Below are 5,867 nucleotides of genomic sequence, written 5' to 3' on the forward strand. Positions count from 1 at the left end.
TTTCACAAGAATCTTGAAGCATGACATAAATCTCGAGGTAATATTTTGAACAAAAAATGTTCAAACTTTGATTAAAAGTCATCCAGAATTTTAATTTCAACAACTATATAGTCAAACAGACTTGCTTGACAAGATTGGCCCAATAGTATCAAAATCAATCCAATCCAAGTCAACTCCAGCCCAGATCAAGTCATTACACCACTGATGAAAGCATTTAGACCATATTTGGAAGTCAAATGAATCTCGAATCAGACAATCTTATACTAAATTGAGTTTCTTGAAAAGATGATTCCAATGAGCTCAAGATTGCTCAATTTTGACATCATTAAGGCATTCATATGTCTATCGAACAACATCCAATCAATGAGTTCCCTCTGGGTTGTTTGATCAAGATTCAAGACTGGTATGGATTCCTTTTTTATTTGTTAATTGGGCTCTATAAATAGAGCCCTGCACGCCTCATGAAAGGGGACTTGGAGCTTGAAACCTGAAGAAGACTAAAGCTTGGAGAAGGAATTGAAGCCCAACATCACTTATACACCAACAACCCAGCGAATGCCACTTACTTCTGTAGCCGACAACCGTCGCCAACCATTGACGACCAACACTTGATGACAACTGCCTGGTCACCATCAGTTACCACCGACAAGTTCTTTCGTGCACCAACATTATAACTTGGGAGACTGTGTAACCCTTTTCCCATATGTGGGACAATGAATTGTATCTTTAATCACAACTCGTAGTAAAATATTTCAAATAGGCAAGGCCCCGTGAATTTTATCCTTTCCGGAGTTTTTCATGTAAAATTTTCTAGTGATATTTTCCAGTAATTTTTACTACCTAAGTGCGTGACGGGTTCTCATACAACGCTAAGATGTTAATTTTTTACTCTACCACCAGGAATTCTCTTGCACGCATCAGTTTGGTGTTGTCTGTGAGAAATAGTCAATCCCATTGAAGTACTTGTGAGCTTTTCTACATGGTCGACAGACATAATACCAGCAACAACGTAGCATCCCGACTGTGGAGAACAATCTCAACATTTTCATTTCCACCGCGTAAAGGGGGATTCAATAGAGAGATATTTTCACCTAAAAGAATAAATTAAACGTTTGATATGTCTAGGTCACTTGAGCCGCTTACAAGAATGGGTTGAGGAGATATGAAGAAAAAATTTAGGATAATTGAATGAAAAGTAAAACTAAAAATTATCCTATTTAAGTAAAAGCCTTTTTTGCTTTCATCATAATATATAAGTTTCTAATTTTATCAAGATTTTCTCTGTTGCTTTAAAAAAATGTTGTTCAGTAAAATTTTCTTATCAGCGAAGTTTTATTTACTATCTCATAAAAGATTTTGTGTGTAGAAAAATCCCTTGTGAGCAAGTGACAAATAATGTCTCCACCCATGCCCTTGGAAGAAGAGCTCAAAAGGCAAGTCTCGATGGAAAGCTAGTAGTGGACACATTTCTCACTAGAAAATCTCTTTGAGAGAAAGAGGCTAATAATCTCTCCGCCCATACCCCCAGAAAACGAGCACGAGAAACAAGTCTCGATGAGAAACTGTTAGTGCATACATTACTAACTAAAAAGTCCTCTTGAGGGTAAGTGGCAGATAGTGTCTCCACCCATACCTCTGGAAGAAGAACCCATAAGGCAATTTTTGATGAGAAGTTAGTAATAGTTGCATTTCTTACTAGAAAGTCTCCTTGAGAGAAAGTGATAGGCAATGTCTTCACCCATAATCCTAGAAGATGAGCCCAAGAGGCAAGTATTGATGGGAAGCTAGCAGTGGATACATTCCTCACGAGAAAATCCTCCTGAGGGTAAGTGATGTGTAGAAAATAATACTTTAATTCCTTTGTAGTTTACACATTTTAATGGATAAAATTGCACTTTAAATAAAAGTATTTTCATGGTTTTGGATGTAGAGCAATCTGAAGGAGACTTGGAGAAATGTGGGGGAGAGAGACTTGGAACAAAAGAGTTTACAGGTGCCTGACGCCTAGGCGACAGTCTCAGCCTAACAACCCGAGAGGTTGGCGCCTGGGCGGCTTGGTATTAGCTCCTAGGCACCACGATACTGGTGCCTAGGTGCCAAAACTATGGATGTTAATGTGCCCATGTCATCTTCTGCAAACAGAGAGTCTGACGCCTAAGCGCCAGCCTCCTAGTGCCTAGGGGCCAGTAACTGCCTTAGACAATTTTGAGCAGTTCTTCTTCAGGTCGTGGGGAGTTGATCAGCCAGCCAAGGGAGAAGAAGGGAAGAGTTTTGAAAGGTTGTGTAAAGAGAAGGGAAAGTAGGAGTTGGGAGTTTTGCTGAAAGATTAAGTAGGATAGGTTTTTATTATTCATTTGGTGAGGAAATGAGGAGAGACTTTAGATAGCAGAAGGGATCAGGATTCCTTTGGGTAGATCATATTTAAATCTTTCTAAAGGAGAAGGAGATAAATATTTGAGTATTTGTACTATTGTATTTTCTTAAACATATCAAATAGTAGATTTCCATTATTTTTTCAATGAAGCTTTGTGGTTTGTTCTTCATGCTTTCTGAGTAGTACCCTTTACATTATCTTGTGATAAAGGAGTAGGATGTATAGGAGTGCAAAATGTTTTCAAAATTGTTTTTAAGTATTTAATGTAATGATTAACCTTTAAAACTTCATTTACTTTTTATTTTGGCCAAGTGAGTCGTTAAAATGTGTTGTGATCCATAATGACTTGGGAAAGCTATGGTAGAATCAACTAAGTTAATCATATTGAACTATAAGGTATGGTGCAGTACTTTGTAAGGTGATGGGAATGTTAGAGAAATAGACTTTGATGGATTCAAAACGGGATTTAAGAAATTAAAGTTATTTTAACCGATCTTTTTTATGCACTCAGGAGAGGGTAATGAAGAGAGTTGCTCTTATTTGTCACTAACCACATTTACAATTAGAAATTTAAATTTTCTATGCTCCACTCAAATCATTACAAGGGAGGGTATCTTTATAACTTGATTTTCACCAATCCAAATAGGTTAAGTAGGATATCTATAGGAATTAACATTTAAGCTAGTTTGCAATTCAGCAAGAATAGTTTGTAGAACTTTAACATAATCACAATTCCATGCTAAGAACGAAAACTAGTAAGCTAGAACTTTTCCTTAAGTCTAATTCCCTCATTCCCTATGTGATTAAAATTCTTAACTCAAAATTTTGATATTACTGATACGACACGTACAATTGTGTGAGCCCTCAGAGTGTAAGTGCACTTGAAAGCGGTGTCAAGTTTTTGACGTCATTGTCGGGGAACTGGTATATTGAACATATGGGTATTTTAGATGAACTTATAGGTCTTAGACTTGGAAAACTTTAGTGATAATTGTTTTTATTTAGATGTGTGGTTGAGTGCTTTCCAAAAATATTTTTGTGAGTTGACTTGTTTGTGTGTTTGAATTTTACTTAATAATGTGTATGCGTAGTTCAGGACCAACCGGACTTGAACTCTATGATTCATAGCTAGAAAGAACTGTTAGGAGAATTATAAAATAGAAAAAAACTTCAAGAAGAAATGACGAATAACCTACAAAATAATCCTTAAAACCATGAACCAATTCATGATGAACGTAGCCCATTAAGGGACTGTGTTAATCCTATGACAGATGAAATTCACTTAAGTATTTAAACCCATGTCGTACTTGTAGAAGCTAACCCATTCAAACTGAGGCATGATATCTTCCAAATGGTGCAGAACAATCAGTTTGGGTCCCCGTCTGAAGATTCAAACTTACATTTTGCGAGTTTTTTAGAACTTTGAGCTACATTATGCCATAATAGCATATCCAATGCCGTTGTTAGGCTTAAGCGTTTTCCTTTTTCCTTAAGGGACAAGGCCAAAATATGATTAAATTCATTAGCACACAAATCAATAAGTATGTGGGATGACTTAGCCCAGAAAGTCCTCACTAAATATTTCCTGCCTTAAAAAATGACTAAACTAAGAAATTGTATTACTTAATTTTGTCAGCTTGAAGGTGAGTCAATTTATGAAGCTTGAAAACGATTTAAGGAACTTCTTAGAAAGTGCCCCCATCATGAACTGTCCGGTCATTATTCTCAGCCTATAGATCCCCTTGAGATTTGTGCTGGCAGTTTTAGTGCATTCATTATATCAAAATAAATTCTATAATTTGAGAACCATTATGATCAAAATTTGAGCGTAACGCCATGAACTACCATCTTTCAAACTCCACAATGTCAAATTGTTGTTTATTTTATCATTATGTAATACTTTCACCTTATTTCTTCTCTCTTCAACATGAAAGATAAAAATCAACCAAAAATACATTAAAAAAATAATAATTGAGGTTAGATTTCCAACAATGACATTTTCACTAATACTATACTCTTTCAACATTTGTCGCACCCTACATCTTTTCCTCTGAAAATTTTATATATCAACCGAATATAAATTTTAAAATATTTTGTATTTATAAATCTATCAAAATTTAAAAAATTATTAAGCAGGTTTTAAATCTATCAACTGCGAGCTTATTGTTTCCTTTTTAATATTTGCTCTATAAAAATTAAATTATTCAAAAATAATATTGAATTATTTAGATAACATTATCCTATTTACAAAATTACATATATTATATTTTAAGTAGGGCTGTCAAAACGACTCGTTGTTTCGCGAAAAGCTCGTGTTCGGCTCGTTAAGAAGCTCTTGTCCGGCTTGTTAATTCTTTTCGATAAGTTAACGAGCCGAACACGAACTAAGATGTGTTCGTTCGTGTTCGACTCATTTTGGCTAGAAATACTACTCATCAAGTATATATATATATAGTATTTTTAAAAAAAATTAATTGACAACAAGGCTACAAATATTTATAATCAATTAAAATATTGATTAAGAAAGAAGAATAAAAATTATTAAATTAGATTCAAATGATGTTTTAATATAAATAATAATTTTTAAATCTTGCTCAAACTCTTATTGTCTTATGGCTACATGATTAGGGTTGTTAACATGACTCTTTGTTCGTGAATAACTTGTGTTCGGCACGAACACATTTTTTGAGCTCTTTTGGCTGTTCCTTTTATGATTGTTTGTCGCCTTTGCATTGACTTGCTTTTCGCCTTTTATTAGGAAAATTTACAAACATACCCCTCAATTTCCATGTATTTAGATTCCTAACACCTAAATATCAATTTTTACTTACATTCCAAGCTATTTATGCATAAAAAGATATACTTTACTTTATAAAATCATTATGGTGATATTTTTAGTGAGATAAGAAAGTTTTGTGGGGGCTTAAATGTAAAAAGTAAAATATAGGCGTTAGATATGTAAATACATGGGAATTGGGTGGCATGTGGTTCTTTATTTTGGGCCCGTTTGGGGCAGCTTATTTGGTGCGGTGGCGGCTTATTTGGTGCGGTGACGTTTTAAAACACACCTGACCTGTTTGGGTAAACTGCGTTTTAGCAGCCTATGCGTTTTCAAAATGCTGAAAACAACATTTTCACACTGGTGAGGTTGCAGCTTTCTGACAGCAGTCTGGCTTTTCCAAAAAAAAAAGCAAAAATTTGTAATAGTCATCGTACCTAGCTCATCAACAGATTATTTTTAATCAGCTTGTCAGCAGATTATTCAATAAACTGCAGCTGCCCCAAACAGACCCTTTTTTTTTTCCAAAATGATCTGCCTATTCAAGTCCATATAACTATTAAATATAATAAATTATTTTTTCAGCCAACCTTAAAATAGCATTTATCATTAGATTGGACTAACTTTGATATCATTAGGTCCGTCTCATGACTCTTTGTTCGTGAATAACTTGTGTTCGGCACGAACACATTTTTTGAGCTCGAAATATAAACG

This window comes from Phalaenopsis equestris, unplaced genomic scaffold (assembly GCF_001263595.1).
Source record: "Phalaenopsis equestris unplaced genomic scaffold, ASM126359v1 Scaffold000400, whole genome shotgun sequence".
Classification (NCBI taxonomy): Eukaryota; Viridiplantae; Streptophyta; class Magnoliopsida; order Asparagales; family Orchidaceae; genus Phalaenopsis; species Phalaenopsis equestris.